At 41.6% G+C, this 16,568-nt stretch overlaps 1 protein-coding gene across 4 annotated transcripts in view; it reads left to right on the top strand.

Moving 5' to 3' along the window:
* The window catches only part of LOC106091799 (keratin, type I cytoskeletal 9), a 558,122-nt gene that overhangs the window by 109,607 nt on the left and 431,947 nt on the right, over positions 1 to 16,568 (top strand). For all 4 annotated transcript variants that reach the window (XM_059368057.1, XM_059368054.1, XM_059368055.1 and 1 more), the window contains exon 3: positions 6,456 to 6,521. The gene's annotated coding sequence lies outside the window, so the exon portion shown is untranslated. The remainder of the gene's footprint in view (positions 1 to 6,455; positions 6,522 to 16,568) is intronic.

The following is a 16,568-nucleotide window of genomic DNA, read 5'->3' as shown; positions in this document are numbered from 1 at the left end:
TCTCGCCAGGATACGAACCCAGGCTTTCAGCGCCATAGGCGGACATGCTAACCTCTGCGCTACGGTGGTCTAAGTAGTGGTGTAGGGTATAAAAATCAATTTGTGTTTGTTTGAAGGTTTGTTTATTTGTTTGTTTGTGTGTTCCTAATAGACTCAGAAACGGCTGAACCGATTTTATTGAAATTTTTACTGATGGTGCTTAATGATTCCGTGGTGAAAATAGGGTACTACAATTTTGGATATCTGAAGGGGGGGCGAACCCTCCCCCTTACTCTAATTTTCAGAAAGGTCAGATCTCGGAGATGGGCGGTGCGATTTCAGCGAAATTTTGTGTGCTCTCCTATAGCAACCTACAAAATTTTGTATCAAAATTTCGGATAGGGTACTTAGAGGTGTGGGCGCCCCGCCCTAAAACCTACCAAACATATATTTAGACCAATCACGACAATATGGGATTCAAATGAAAGGTATTTAGGATAAGAAAACGTATCTGATATCCAATTGTCGGACCAAGAGCTAGGGGGACCACCCCAAACCCCAAAACACCCCTCAATCGGACATATTTACCGACCATGGCAATATGGGACTCAAATGAAAGGTATTTACGAGTAGAATACTAATCTGATATCCAAATGTGGGACCACGTTTCTGGGGGTCCACCCCTTCCCCAAAATACTCCCCAAACAGGACTTATTTCCTGACCATGGCAATATGGGGCTTAAATAAAAGGTATTTGAATGTAGAATACGAATCTGATATCCAAATATGGGGCCAAGTGTTTGGGGGGCCGCCTCTCCCCAACAACATCCCCCAAAGGGGACAAATTTACGACCATAGCAATATGGGGCTCAAATGAAAGGTCTTTGGGAGTCTCAGAAACGGCTGAACCGATTTTCTTGAAATTTTTGCTAAAACCTACCAAATATACATATGCACCAATCACGACAATATGGGACTCAAATGAAATATATTTAAGATTAGAAAACGTATCTGATATCCAAGTGCTAGGAGTACCACCCCAAGCCCCAAAACACCACTAAATCGGACATATTTACCGACCATGGCATGACAGAATACGAATCTGTTATCCAAATGTGGGACCACCCCTTTCCCAAACACCCCCAAACAGGACTTATTTCCTGACCATGGGAATATGGGGCTTAAATAAAAGGTATTTGAGTGTAGAATTCGAATCTCATATCCAAATATGGGACCAAGTATGTTTGGGGGGCTGCCTCTCACCAAAAACATCCCCCAAAGGGGACAAATTTACGACCATAGCAATATGGGGCTCAAGTGAAAGGTCTCTAGGAGTAAAGCACGAATGTGATACCAATATTCGGGAAAAGTGTCTATAGGGCCACCCTACCCCCATAACACCACCCAAATAGTAGTTATTTTCTGACTATAGCAATATGAGGCTCAAATAAGAGGATTTTTAGAGTGGAATAGGAATCCGATATATATTTTCAAGGTCAACTTACCGATTTGCAATAAGGAGTTTAAATGAGATTAGAAAACGAATTTGATATCCAATTTTGAGGTCAATGGCAATAAGGGGTTCAAATATATGAAAATAGAGCATGTTGCTGATATATTTTCCGGGCTTAGTGTTTGGGGAACCTCCCCACTCCCCAAAATACCCCAAAATAGATCATATTTACCGACCAAGTCAATGTGGGGCTTAAACGAGTGGAATTGAGGGATAGAGCAAGAATTGATACCCATTTTCGGGACCAATTTTCTGGGGGTCTACTCCTTTCCCAAAATACCCCACATACAGTAATTTTTTAGTGACCATCGCAATATGGGGCTCAAATAAAGGTATTTGGGAGTAGAATACGAATTTGATATCCAATGTAGGACCATGTATTTAGGGCATCACCCCTTTCCCAAAACACCCCCAAAGGGAAAAAATGTTCGACCATGACAATATGTGGCTCAAATGAAAGGTATTTGAGATTTGAAAACGAATTTGATATCCAATTTTGAAGCCAATGACAATATGGGGTTCAAATATGTGAGAATAAAGTAGGTTGCTGATATATTTTCAGGGCTTAGTGATTGGGGGACCACCTCAATCCCCAAAACACCTCTAAATCGGGCATATTTACCGACCAAGTCAATGTGGGGCTTAAATGAAAGGAATTGGGGGTAGAGCAAGAATTGATACCCACTTCCGGGACCAATTTTCTGGAGGTCTACCTCTTTCCCAAAATACCCCGCAAACAGCAATTTTTTACTGACCATCGCAATATGGGGCTCAAATAAAGGTATTTGGGAGTAGAATAAGAATTTTATATCTAAATGTAGCAGCATGTATTTAGGGCATCACCCCTTTCCCAAAACACCCCCAAAGGGAAAAAATTTTCGACCATGACAATATGTGGCTCAAATGAAAGGTATTTGAGATTAGAAAACGAATTTGATATCCAATTTTGAAGCCAATGACAATATGGGGTTCAAATATGTGAGAATAAAGTAGGTTGCTGATATATTTTCAGGGCTTAGTGATTGGGGGACCACCTCAATCCCCAAAACACCTCTAAATCGGGCATATTTACCGACCAAGTCAATGTGGGGCTTAAATTAAAGGAATTGGGGGGTAGAGCAAGAATTGATACCCACTTCCGGGACCAATTTTCTGGCAATTTTTTACACACCACAAACAGCAACATTTTCGACCATGCCAATATGTGGCTCAAATGAAAGCTATTTGAGATTAGAAAACGAATTTGTTAACCAATTTTGGGGCCATGTGTTTGAGGAACTCCTCATCCTGTAAATTCCTATTAAGCCAATGGCAATATGGGGTTTAAATAAATGGTATTTGAGAGAAGAGCACGATGCTCTCCAGGGCCAAGTATCTGGGGGACCACCTCTCCACCCAAAAAACCCCTAAATCAGACATCATGAGAATATCGGGCTGAAATGAAGTATTTTAAGAATGGAGTACACCTTACAATCAAACTTAAATTCGTAGACCAATAAAGATGGGATTCAGATAAAGGTACTTATATTGTTAAACATTTAGTCAAGTTTTCATGGTATTTCACTAAAAGCTCTTTAATTGTCGAAAATAAATATTCCAAGGAAACTTTTTTTTTTCATATAAAGTAAAAGAAGGCGCAGCGGAGCGGGCCCGGGTCAGCTAGACTTTTATAAAAAACGCCATCCAAAACTACATTTTATTAATAGACACAGCCTGAAGACATTTTCTCCCCATTTCCATTTCATCATTGTGCAACTCACGACAATTCATAACTTTCGGCTTTGCTAACGTCATTATTGTTGATTTAGTTAAGAAAAATTACATAGAATAAAACAAACGGTAAATGGGACCTCCGAAAATAATAATTCACACAAAACTACAATTCATTTCACAAAGAAGAAGAAAAAAACAGCATTTTCCCCCTGCAGTCATTTTCACGTTTCCCGGAAAAGGATTCTCGACCCCTTTGGATTATGACTAGAGAGAGGTAGGGAAAGTTTTGTGTGTGTGTGTGTGTGTGTGTGTGTGCGTTTGTTTGACTTGCAAAAGGAGGACAAATGTTGTAGCCATTAGTTGACACAATTTTTTTGTTTGGTATTCTTTTGCACTTGGTCCCTGTAACTTTTTGGCACACCGCTTGTGCAATTGCTTGGAGCGACACTTTGGTTGACCGTTGCTAGCTGATTCGATGCTCCTGTGGATTTATGGTCAAATGCTTGGAATGACAATTGCTTTTTTTGCGAATAAATCCGAATGCCATTGTTAATAAATAATACCTTAAAAATCCATAAAGAATTGTCGTGACACTTTTTATAGACATGAGATTAATCTAGCTTAGACTATGGAGAAATTGTGATTTGTTAAAAAAAGAGAAATAAAGAGCAATGAATTCAGGTTGAATTGGTAGCCCACCATTAAGGTGAGTTAAAACGGAAGCCTTAACGAAAAAAAATTAGATAGACATAAATTATAGGCCATCGTAGAGCAGAGGTTAGCATGTCCGCCTACGACGCTGAGCGCCTGGGTTCGAATTCTGGCAAGATCATCAGAAAAAATATTCAGCGGTGGTTTTCCCCTCCTAATGCTGGCCACATTTGTGAGGTACTAGGCCATGTAAAAACTTCTCTCCAAAGATTAATTTTGTGATACCCTTGTTAAATCCCAAAAGGACATCGTTTATCGCCAGCTTTGTCCTTCTTGGGTCTTTGGCGCAATGTGAATATCTGGTCTAGGGTGGAGTTACCAGGTCTAAAGTCGCATTGATAGGACCCAATTATCTCATTAACTTTAGGTTTTAATCTTTCACACAGTACGCTCGAGAGTATCTTGTATGCAATGGGGAGGAGACTTATTCCGTCTTGTCTCCTTTCTTGTGTACGGGACGTAGTATGCTGAGGTTCCAATCATCTTCCAGCCAGATTGTGCAGACAAGCTGATGCATACGCCTTATCAACGTGTCGACTCTGGTGTTAAATAGTTCAGCGGGTAACCCGTCGGCTCCTGCTGCCTTGTTGCTCTTCAGCCAGGTCACTGCTACTTGGACCTCATTCTGACTAGAAGGTAAACATTCTATACCATCATCAGGGATTGGTTACCGATCGTACATCTAACACGCTGGATGAATGTCTTCCATTTATCACAACATGATCAATTTGGTTCTTCGTGTTTTGATAGGGTTACAGCCATGTGGTTTCTTATGATGAAATCTGGTGCAGCTTACTACCATGTTTTCTGCCGTGGCAGAATCTATCAACCTCAACCCATTATCGGACGTTATCTCTTGGAGGCTAAACTTTCGGACTATTATACAAAAGATGTCTTCCTTCCCTATCTCCCAGAACGATTTTAGTACCATGGGTGGGGCAGCGGTCATATTCTCTCTCTAGGGGCTCGTAAAAAATATCCTTGGTATGCTAGTCCTTGTCTTCCGTCCGGCTACGGGTTCAAATAAGGCTGATGTTGAAGAATTTGGCTTTTATGGGGATTGTGGCTATCCTCTCATCCACCGTAGTAAGGTTTGAGACAAGGTGTTTCAGTCACCGACTAATGCATGCCTCGTGTTATGACAGCTTTGATATAATTCGTCACCTTTTGGAGTTGTTGTGACGCCATTCCCAATCCATCGCACTTCCTGTAAAACAAGGTAATATCTGCCTTGTACTTCTCCAATACATTCGCCATCGCGTATACTGCACCTTTACTGTAGAGAGTGCGGACATTCCAGGTGCAGATACGCAAATCATGGTCCTTTTTTCATTTGCGTGGGTCGTCAACGTTGTGGGATCACACATGTATCACTCGTTGTTGCAAGCCGCCTGCTCCAAGATCCGACGCTTGCCTCCAGCCGCCCATAACCTGAGAACAGACATTGATGTTGGTCATTGGTTGTTTGAAGACGCCAATAACTCTTCTTGTCGTCTCGAGTATCATTGGCACTCAGTATTTAATTAAGAACAGTGCCACCAGACTCCTCACTGAGTCTTTTCTCTCGAAAATCGCTGACTGCCGCGGCCGCATTTGCAGCTACTCCGCATAAAAACGGAGCTATCCACCATCCGCAACCTGTGCACGCGTCCGGTAGCTTTCAGCTAAGCTTCCCATGATAACGAAGGACACCACACAAGTCGGAACTCAAAGTACAGCCTGTGTGAGGCTCATAGTTATCCTGTGTCGGCCGAGCTTCTACAGGGCGCAATTCTTAGATTCGACCCGGCCGAACTTAGCACGCTTTTACTTGGTTGTGTCTACAAAATCCAAAATAACATTGTTAATCGGGGGCTTCCACAGAGTCCGAGAGAAGTTTCTTGGAAAATTCTTTCAAAATTCCATTTGATGCAAAAATTGTATGAAAATTTTTCTACCGAATGTAACTTCCCCAAAAATAAAATTTGTTTCAACTTTTTTAAGGGATTTGGCTTACTACCTCTTTTTGATAACATCTCCATAAAAAGCCTCTATTTGTCTTATTTTGAATTAATGTTAAAGGACTACATCTATCTTTTCTTGTTTTCCTTAGATTTTTCTCTCCTTAGGGATTGCGCATATTTATCCTTCATCGCCGTTTAACCGTTTTCGTCTTGTCTTGATGACATCCTTACAAAAAGTGCTCAGGAGATTTGTTGACCTTTTGACAATTGAGGGTGTACTTTTGCCTTTATTTTTATTTGCCTTCTTTTTGCAACTTTTTGTTTGTGTCAATATCCTTAAAGTGTTCCTTTCTATCTCTCAAAGTTGTGAGATGGTGTTAATTATAAATTACACTTAGGTCAGCTGCTTGTCACATAGCTCACAGGGGCCATGAAGAGCAATTTCAAGCTTTCGCTATTTGTTTTGGCTAAATTTGTTCACAAGCAATTGTCGTCGTACTTAAAGAGGTTTCTTTTTTTGCTTTTAAGGAATATTTAAGTGCTCATTGAAGTGTTTATTTTTAATTAATTTTTATTTCTCTTCTTTTTATTTGCAGAAATCCTCAACAAATCCTTAACCTTAACATCTGCAATAGAAGATTAAGCGAAAATAATCCAAAAAGGTAAGTTGTTTGTTGACGCTGCTCTATTATCATTCTCTTTAATGTAAGTTGATAATTATAATAAAAAAGGAATTGGTAAGCAGGATGCAAAGGGACATCATGGATGTAATAAAATGGTGGCAAAATTTTATTTTTTATTGCTGTTTACTTCAAAAGATTGCCTTGTTTGCACTTGAGGAAAGTAATAAAATTTTCTTGAGAAAAGTCATGCCTTTTTTCCCCATACTGAAGGTGCAATGAATAGCAAATTTTGGTTTAAGAATGGCTCAAATATTTGCCTTTCTAAGATTGAGGGGGGAGGGGTTGGCCCCTATTAGCCTTTAGCCCAAAAACGGACTTCAGATTCGTGTATACTTAACCGAACCCCCGTTCGACAAATTGAGCCTACGAATGGTCACCCGAAGCAATTTTCCCTCTCTAGCTATGGTATGGGCGGAGGTCACCGTAACGCAGAGGTGTTAGCATGTCCGCCTATGACGTTGAACACCTGTGTTTGAATCCTGGCGAGACCATCAGAAATAAGTTCAGCCGGGCCGATTCTTATAAACCCTCCACCATGGATCGCGTTTGTCGAGTTCTTTTCCCGGCATCTCTTCTTAGGCAAAAAAAGGATATAAGAAAAGATTTACTCTGCTATTAGAGCGATATCAAGATATGGTCCAGTTTGGACCACAATTCAATTATATGTTGGAGACCTGTGTAAAATGTCAGCCAATTCGAATAAGAATTGCGCTCTTTGGGGGCTCAAGAAGTAAAATAGAGAGATCGATTTATATGGTAGCTGTATCGGGCTATAGACCAATTCAGACCATAATATACAGGTATGTTGATGGTCATGAGTGGATTCGTCGCACAAAATTTCAGTCAAATCGGATAATAATTGTGACCTCTAGAGGCTCTAGAAGTCAAGATCCCAGATCGGTTTATATGGCAGCTATATCAGGTTATGAACCGATTTGAACTTTATTTGACGCAGATGTTGATAATCATAATTAAATCTGCCATGCAAAATTTCAGCCAAATCGGATAAGAATTGCGCCCTCTAGAGGCTCAAGAAGTCAAGACCCAAGATCGGTTTATATGACAGCTATATCAGGTTATGGACGGATTTGAATCATACTTGGCACTGTTGTTGGATACCATAACAAAATACTACGTCCAAAAATGCATTCCAATCGGATAAGAATTGCGCCCTCTAGAGGCTCAAGAAGTTAAGACTCAATATCGGTTTATATGACAGCTATATCAGGTTATGGACCGATTTGAATCATACTTGGCACAATTGTTTTATTTTATAACAAAATACGTCGTGCAAAATTTCATTCAAATCGGATAAGAATTGCGCCCTCTAAAGGCTCAAGAAGTCGAGACCCAAGATCGGTTTATATAGCAGCTATATCAGGTTATTGACCGATTTGAACCATACTTTGCACAGTTGTTGAATATCATAACAAAATACTACGTGCAAAAATTCATTCAAATCGGATAAGAATTGCACCCTCTAGAGGCTCAAGAAGTCCAGACCCAAGATCGGTTAATATGGCTGCTATATCAGGTTATGAACGGATTTGAACCATACATTGCACAGTTGTCATATGGATATCATAACAAAATACTACGTGCAAAAATTCATTCCAATCGGATAAGAATTGCGCCCTCTAGAGGCTCAAGAAGTCAAGACCTATAATCGGTTTATATGGCAGCTATATCAGGTTATTGACCGATTTGAGCCGTACTTGGCACAGTTGTTGGATATCATAACAAAACACGTCGTGCAAAATTTCATTCCAATCGGATAAGAATTGTGCCCTCTAGAGGCTCAAGAAGTCAAGACCCAAGATCTGTTTATATGGCAGCTATATCAAAAAATGGACCGATATGGCCCATTTATAATACCAACCGACCTACACTAATAAGAAGTATTTGTGCAAAATTTCAAGCGACTAGCTTTACTCCTTCAGAAGTAAGCGTGCTTTCAACAGACAGACGTACGGACGGACGGACATGGCTAGATCGACATAAAATGTCGCGACGATCAAGAATATATATACTTTATGGGGTCTCAGACGAATATTTCGAGTAGTTACAAACAGAATGACGAAATTAGTATATCCCCCATCCTATGGTGGGGGGTATAAAAAATTTTCAGCGGTGGTTTTCCCCTCCTAATGCTGGCAACATTTGTGAGGTACTATGCCTTGTAAAGCTTCTCTCTCCAAAGCGGTGTCGCACTGCGGCACGCCGTTCGGACTCGGCTATAAAAAGGAGGCCCCTTATCATTGAGCTTAAACTTGAATCGAACTGTACTCATTGAGATGTTTGCTCCTGTGACTTAGTGAAATGTTCATGGGCACAATTTGCAATTTTAGTTATGGTATGGGCAGGTCTGACCGCCGATGGCCGCTCTCTATTCGTTTTCAAAGATCTTGTATGGAAATGAGCCTAAACACGGCTCAGAACAATAGGCAAGGCAAGAGGTGGTATTCCACAACTACATCGGGGTTCAATCCAGAGATGGGAGCCTTATATCCGGCATCTATTTTCGCTGAATGAAGAGCACCACCAGCTCTCCTCCTTTGGTATATCATCAACCAATTTCTACTAGCCCATTTCGACAGTCTCCTTGGTGAAGGTTTAATGATCTCTCTTAACGTTCACAGAAACTTGTTTCGGGGCTGTAGCAGACCAATGTCCCCATAACCGATCCATTTCATGTCATCCTTGTTCAAATGCAAAAGGGCTTCGTTTATCACGAGCAATCAATAAATCGACAAGATCTGCCCTACTTGAGGTGTTCACCTAATCAGTCTTAACACAGCTCGGCACAACAACTGTGCCAAGTATGATTCAAATCGGTTCATAATCTGGTATAGACGTCATATAAACCGATCTTGGGTCTTGACTTCTTGAGACTCTAGAGGGCGCGATCCCTATACGATTTGGCTGAAATTTTGCATGACGTGTTTCGCTATGACTTTTAACAACTGTGCCAAGTATGGTTCAAATCGGTCCATAACCTGATATAGCTGCCATATAAACCGATCTTGGGTCTTGTATTCATTAGCCTCTAGAGGGCGCATTTCTTATCCAATTGGAATGATTCCCATTGGCTGACATTTTCCACAGGTCTCCAACATATAATTTAATTGTGGTTCGAACCGGACCATATCTTGATATCGCTCTAATAGCAGAGCAAATCTTTTCTTTTATCCTTTTTTTGCCCAAGAACAGATGCCGGGAAAAGAACTCGACAAATGCGATCCATGGTGGAGAGTATATAAGATTCGATCCGGCCGCTTTTACTTGTTTTCCATTACTGTTGTCCCTTTCTCTTCTCCTTTACGCTGAAAACGTAATGTCGTCCAAATGTTTTTTCCGTGTCTTATCGTATTGGCCTATCGTGTCAAGCTAAGCACATCCTTTGCATTGATATTTAAACGACTTAATTTAAGTACAATTTTTATTGGAACAACATCACTCTCAATAGATTTATGGTTTGCTGATCCATATAATTTAAGCAATTATTTGAAATATATTTCGAAAGTTCGACACAAGACTCTTGACATATTCTAGGAAACTTCAGTGCTTCCAGTCGAATGAAATCAATAATCTACTCTCTCCCATACTCTCGCACTCACACACACACACACACACTTATAATATGCTCTTTAGGCCCCTATTCTGATACGAATGAGGTTATATGCGATATGAAATGGCATTTTGCTTGCCATACATTCTCTATTGAGCAGCACTTTGCACAATGATATGCAAATGCTGTAAATTTACATGTTCTCCCAATACAAAACAAGGTAGAGCATCGTTGGCACTCACTCGTAAATCAGCACACCATAATTGTATTTATAACCTACAACACACACCCGTATATTTCACTTCTCTACAGAGATGGACTAAGCCCAAGACTTCACACATTCTGCGCGCTTCAATGCTCGTGTGTGATTAGTGTCAAGTGTGGCAAATAATTAAATATGTGTGTGCAAGTATTAGCAAGCGCCCACCATCATGCCAAACCACCCATTGTTGGCATTACTGGCTGGCAAAGGAAGCACACACTGCCTTCAGTCTCATACTCCAACTCCCACTCAGAGAGATAGACAGACAATGCGGGTTGAATGACGGTAACAGCAACTGCTGCCGTCTCATATTGATTTGATCAAATGATTGTTGTTAGGCTCAGGGAGTCGTAACTACATGGGTGTGAGTGGGAATGTGTGTTTGTGTGGCTGGGTGTCATAGGGGGAAAATTAAAATGAGAAAATCATAAATTAACATTAGCAGAAGCAGCAGCAGCAGCAACAACAACAACAACCACACCAATGTTATACTCGCCTTGTACCACACGCACATGCCGATATGCTGTGCTGCGTTGTGCGTTGTGCTCTGCTTGTATTTATGGATGTTACTCACTTTTCTTCTCTTGACAAGACAAAAGAAATGTTTGTAGATTCCGAAAGGGGGACAGCCGGAGAAGAAGGAAGCCAGGCACAAGCCTAAGTACATTTGCATAATTTAGTTAAAATACCCCAACAGTTTGGTATTGTTGGATCAATTTAAGCGCCTTCTGACTGACAAAACAGCCCAGAGATGGGAACCTAAATACAGACCTTGAATTACTGCTCTGATGTTTAAGGGAGCAGTAGTCAATTCAATTTTTGTTCTCCAAGCCCTTTGGAAATTTAATATGATTTGGAAATTTGACACATATGTAGGCTTATCATAAACAACAAGAAGCAACAAAGGAGGTTTTTGGTTGTTGCCTTGCGGGAGGTAAAATTTAGTCGATATTTGTTGGTAAACTTTAAACCATGTGGTGTATGATTTTGTAGGGGAGGCAAACACTTTCTTATTGAAGCATTGATAGACTAAGTAATTCGCAAGTTTAACTTAATAAGACGGAAGCTACATAAGTCTTAGGTTTCGTTAGGTCGAAAAGAGGGTGCGATTTCTTATCTGTCCCTTGCTATTACGGTTGGGTCAAGTTGTGTGAACCGAAGAAACCCCACCAAGCGGTTATCAAAACCAAAATCTACGACGAATTCTAAGAAAATTCTATCGCGAAACCATGGGTCTAAAATCAAAATCGAGCTTCCTGTTTTTATGGACTAAGTCCCGGCACGGGGTAGCTGTGAGCACCATATGGGCTGGAACTTTGAGTTCCGATCTGTGTGGTGCTCATAGCTGTCACGAAAAGCTTAGCTGCGAGCTACCGGACGCGTTCACTGGTTGCCAATAATGGAATGCTTTATACGGAGTAGCTGCAATAGCAGTCGCAGACACTCAGCGGTATCGAGCGGAGAGTCTCAGTGAGAGGCTGGGGGGCACCGGCTCTTGCATAAATACTGAGAGCCTTTGACCCTCGATATGACAAGGCGAGTTATTGGCGCCTTTAAATAACCAATGACCACCATGTTCCTGCGCGGATAGCTCCCCGGAACAAGCTTGTTCGCCTACAGGAGCTTGACGAGTATCGCCACCTCCACATGCAAATGTGGCCATAACAACAACGACTAAGTCTGTCTATAAAATACTGCAGAAGTGGAAACTCTGCTAACCAGAAGAAAGGCCTACTGGGATAAATTTCGGCATAAATTCTGCACGTCTGTCCCTTCTAGACTAGAAAAGGAAGTAAAAACTGCGGAGGATTTAGACATAATGGTCAAGCGGATCGCGCAGGCCCTGATTGTCTTGCTTGTGTCAGCTTGTCCTAGTGCCAAGCCAAGGGGCAAAGAGCGACCGACATAATGGTCAAGCGGATCGCGCAGGCCCTGATTGTCTCGCTTGTGTCAGCTTGTCCTAGTGCCAAGCCAAGGGGCAAAGAGCGACCGCCATGGTGGACCCCAAAGCTGGTTGGTCTAAGGAAGGACTGCAGAAAACTCTTCAACAGGGCGAAAGCCACAACAGCACCACACGATTGGGACATCTCTATAAGGCCGAGCTTAGAAAATATAATGGCAATCTGAGAAAGGCTCAGAACAAATCCTGCGTGGTATTCTGCAGCTCCATTTAGGATCCATAGGAGGCCTCTACGATAAGGAAGATTCTGTCCTCGAGACCTATTATGGTGGGGTATATCCAGAAATCAGGGAATGTATGAACAATGTCTTGTGAGGAAACACTAGAACTACTCGTTGATACACATTTTCTGGGAAATTCTCCAATGGACAACGTGGCGCCAAAAAAGGTTGTCACTGGTTTGCATTCGTCGGAGTTTATTAGGGAAATTGTGTCTAAACCAACCAAAGACCGTTCTCTTGATTTAAGGTCTTGGACCCATAAAAAGCGTATTTATTGTCCGATTTCGCTTAAATTTGGGACTTTAAGTTATATAAGGCCCCTCGATATCCTTATTTAATTTCGAAATCCTTGTTTAATTTTGCCTAGATCGGTCCAGATTCGGGTATAGCTGTTATATATACCGATTTCGCTCCGGAAGTTCTTGTACCCAACTTCTTTGAGAAATGGTCTTTCGACTTTTTGGAATGTTGGGTATCCAAAGTTTGGCCCGACTGAACTTATTGCCGTTTTATTTTTTTTGTTTTGAAATCTTGTGTTGCTGACTACTGTGTTTTTTGCCGCGACGAAATATTTTAGCCTTTACCCATTACCGGACGTTATCTCGAGGAGTCTTAATTTTCCAACTGTTGGACCAAAGATATTGTCCTTTCCTATTTTCGCATTTAAATCTTCTAGAACGATTTCAGTGCCATGGGAGTTGCAGCGGTCCTATTCTCTCTTTAGGCGTTCGTAGAAAACATCTTTGGTCTGCTCCTCATAGTCTTCCCTCGGGGCATGGTCAAAAATAAGGCTGATGTTGAAAACTTTGGCTTTTATGCGGATTGTGGCTAGCCTCTCCTTCACCGGAGTAAAGCTGGAGACAAGGTGTTTCAGTCTTCGACTAACCACAAATCCACAGCCAAATTCATGCCTTCCGCCATGGCAGCTATTGCATAAGGCGCCAACGTTTGGAGTTGTTGTGACGCCTTTCCCGATCTATCAAAGTTCCTTCAAGAAGTTATGGACTGCATTGCACTTTTCCAATACATCAGCCAGTGAGTACACTGCAAAAAATTGCAAATTTTGCCCATGAACATTCCACTAAGGAACAGGGGCAAACTTCTCACATATCAATGAGTGCAGTCCGATTCAAGTTTAAGCTCAATGATAAAGGGCCTCCTTTTTATAGCCGACTCCGAACGGTGAGCCGCAGTGCGACACCTCTTCTGGAGGGAAGTTTTAAATGGCATAGTACCTCACAAATGTTGCCAGCATTAGGAAGGGAAAACCACCGCTGAAAATGTTTTCTGATGGTCTCGCCAGGATTCGAATCCAGGCGTTCAGCGTCATAGGGGGACATGCTAACCTTTGCGCTACCGTGGCCTCCGTGAATACACTGCACCTTCTTTTTAAAGAGTTCGAACATTCCAGCTGCTGCAGATCATGGTCCATAATTTATTTGCTAGGGTCGTCAACGTTTTTACGATTGTCTGTTTTTTCAGAGCAATTGATTTAGTTTTCCGAGTGCGGAACCTTAACCGTATATATCCCTCGATATCGCGATGCACTTACTTTAAGCTTGGAAGCCCGCTTTCTTATACCCTCTACCATTGGATGGGGGTATACTAATTTCGGCAATCAGTTTGTATCACCTCGAAATAGGCGCCTAAGACCGTATAATGTATATATATTCGTGATCGTCATGACATTTTAAGTCGATGTAGCCACGTCCGTCCGCCTATCCGTCCGTCCGTTTGTCCGTCCGACCGTTTGTCCGTCCGTCCGTCCGTTTGTCCGTCCGTATGTCCGTTTGTTCGTCCGTTTGTCCGTTCGATTGTCCGTCAGTCCGTCCGTTCGTTTGTCCGTCTGTCCGTCCGTTTGTCCGTCCGTTTGCCCGGCCGTTTGTCCGTCCGTCCGTCTGTCTGTCGAAAGCACGCTAACTTTCGAAGGAGAAATGCTAGCCGCTTGAAATTTTGCACAAATACTTTTTGTTGGTGTAGGTCGGTTGGGATTGTAAATGGGCCAAATCAGTCCATGTTTTGATATAGCTGCCATATAAACGGATCTTGGGTCTTGACTTCTTGAGCCTCTAGAGGGCGCAAATCTCGTCCGATTTGATTGAAAATTTTCATTTGGTGTTTTGGTATCACTTCCAACAACTGTACTAAGTACGGTTGAAATCGGTTCATAACCTGATATAGCTGCCATATAAACCGATCTCGGGTCTTTACTACTTCAGCTGGTGCAGGGCGCAAATCTCGTCCGATATGACTGACATTTTGCACGTGGTGTTTTGGTATCACTTCCAGCAACTGTGCTATGTACGGTTGAAATCGGTTCTTAACCTGATTTAGCTGCCATATAAACCGATCTTCGGTCTTGACTTCTTGAACCGCTAGAGGGCGCAAATCTCGTTCGATTTGACTGACATTTTGCACGTGGTGTTTTGGTATGACTTCCAATAACTGTACTGAGTATGGTCGGTTCGATTCATAACCAGGTATAGCTGCTATATAAACCGATCTGTGATCTTGAGTTCTTGAGCCGCTAGAGGGCGCAGTTCTCATCTGATGTGGCTGAAACTTAGCATGAGGTGTTTTGCTTTGGCTTCCAACAACTGTACTAAGTATGGTTAAAATCGGTTCATAACCTAGTATAGCTGCTATATAAACCGATCTGTGATCTTGAGTTCTTGAGCCGCTAGAGGGCGCAGTTCTCATCCGATTTGGCTGAAATTTAGCGTGAAGTGTTTTGCTATGATTTCCAATAACTGTACTAAGTATGGTCGGTTCGGTTCGTAACCTGGTACAGCTGCTATATAAACCGATCTTTGATCTTGAGTTCTTGAGCCACTAGATGGCGCAGTTCTCATCTGATTTGGCTGAAATTTTGCACGAAGTATTTCGGTATTACTTTCAACAACTGTGCTAAGTATTACTTCAATCGGTTCATAACCTGATATAGCTGCTTTATAAACCGATCTTTGATCTTGAGTTCTTGAGCCACTAGATGGCGCAGTTCTCATTCGATTTGGCTGAAATTTTGCATGAGGTGTTTTGTTATGACTATCAACCACTGTGTTAAGTGTGGCGCATATCGATACATAACCTTATATAGCAGCCATATAAACCGGTCTGGGATATTGACTTCTTGAGCCTCTAGAGGGCGAAATTCTAATCCGATTTAGCAGACATTTTGTACAATGGCTTCTTCCATGCGTGTTCAATGTGGTCTGAATCGATCTATAGCTGGATACAGCTCCCATATAAACCGATCTGCTGATTTTGCTTCTTGAGGTTCATTCTTATCCGAATGCACCGAAATATTACACAATGAGTTCTACATTCAATTCAATTCATTCATTCATTATTCTTTGTTTTCCTAAAAAGAGATACCGCGCAAAAAATTCGATAAACGCAATCCATGGTGGAGGGTATATAATATTCGGCCCGGCCGAACTTAGCACGCTCTTACTTGTTTTGCTCTAAACTGGAAACAGACGCCAATGGTGGCCAATTACCTCACTGTTTGTCTTAAAGTCCATATAAAGAAATTCATGATGTTTTCCCTCACACATGCATCCACCCTCGTTTCTAAACTCAGTTTGAGTTCGATAATCATATCAATCCGTATGTGGTCTATGTGCATGTACATGTAGCCCCTAGTGTTGGTGTGCGAATGCACGTTTGGTTCGTTCATAGCTGGTGGTGTGTGCGTCCGTAAGTGCATGTATGGGTAGTAAACGAGTAAATGTGTATGTACGCTTTTGAACAATTTCTGGTTTTATTGTTTCGCAGACAATAAATGTCATGTTGTTTTGAGATTAGCTTTTTGATAGTTTGACATGTCTATGGCATATCACATGCACACACACACACACACACGCACACTCCCACCAAAATACATATATTGAACCACACACTGATGTTAACACATCTACGCATGTTACCCACATTTACTTTTGACAAAACGTATTTGTAAAACTAGAGCAGAGCACGTTTTGAATAGGAAATTTGTAGTCATGCCATTATCTGA

This window comes from Stomoxys calcitrans, chromosome 4, assembly GCF_963082655.1.
Source record: "Stomoxys calcitrans chromosome 4, idStoCalc2.1, whole genome shotgun sequence".
Classification (NCBI taxonomy): domain Eukaryota; kingdom Metazoa; phylum Arthropoda; class Insecta; order Diptera; family Muscidae; genus Stomoxys; species Stomoxys calcitrans.
The sequence above is the reverse complement of the archived record's forward strand: the minus strand, read 5'-3'. Positions and strand labels throughout refer to the sequence as shown.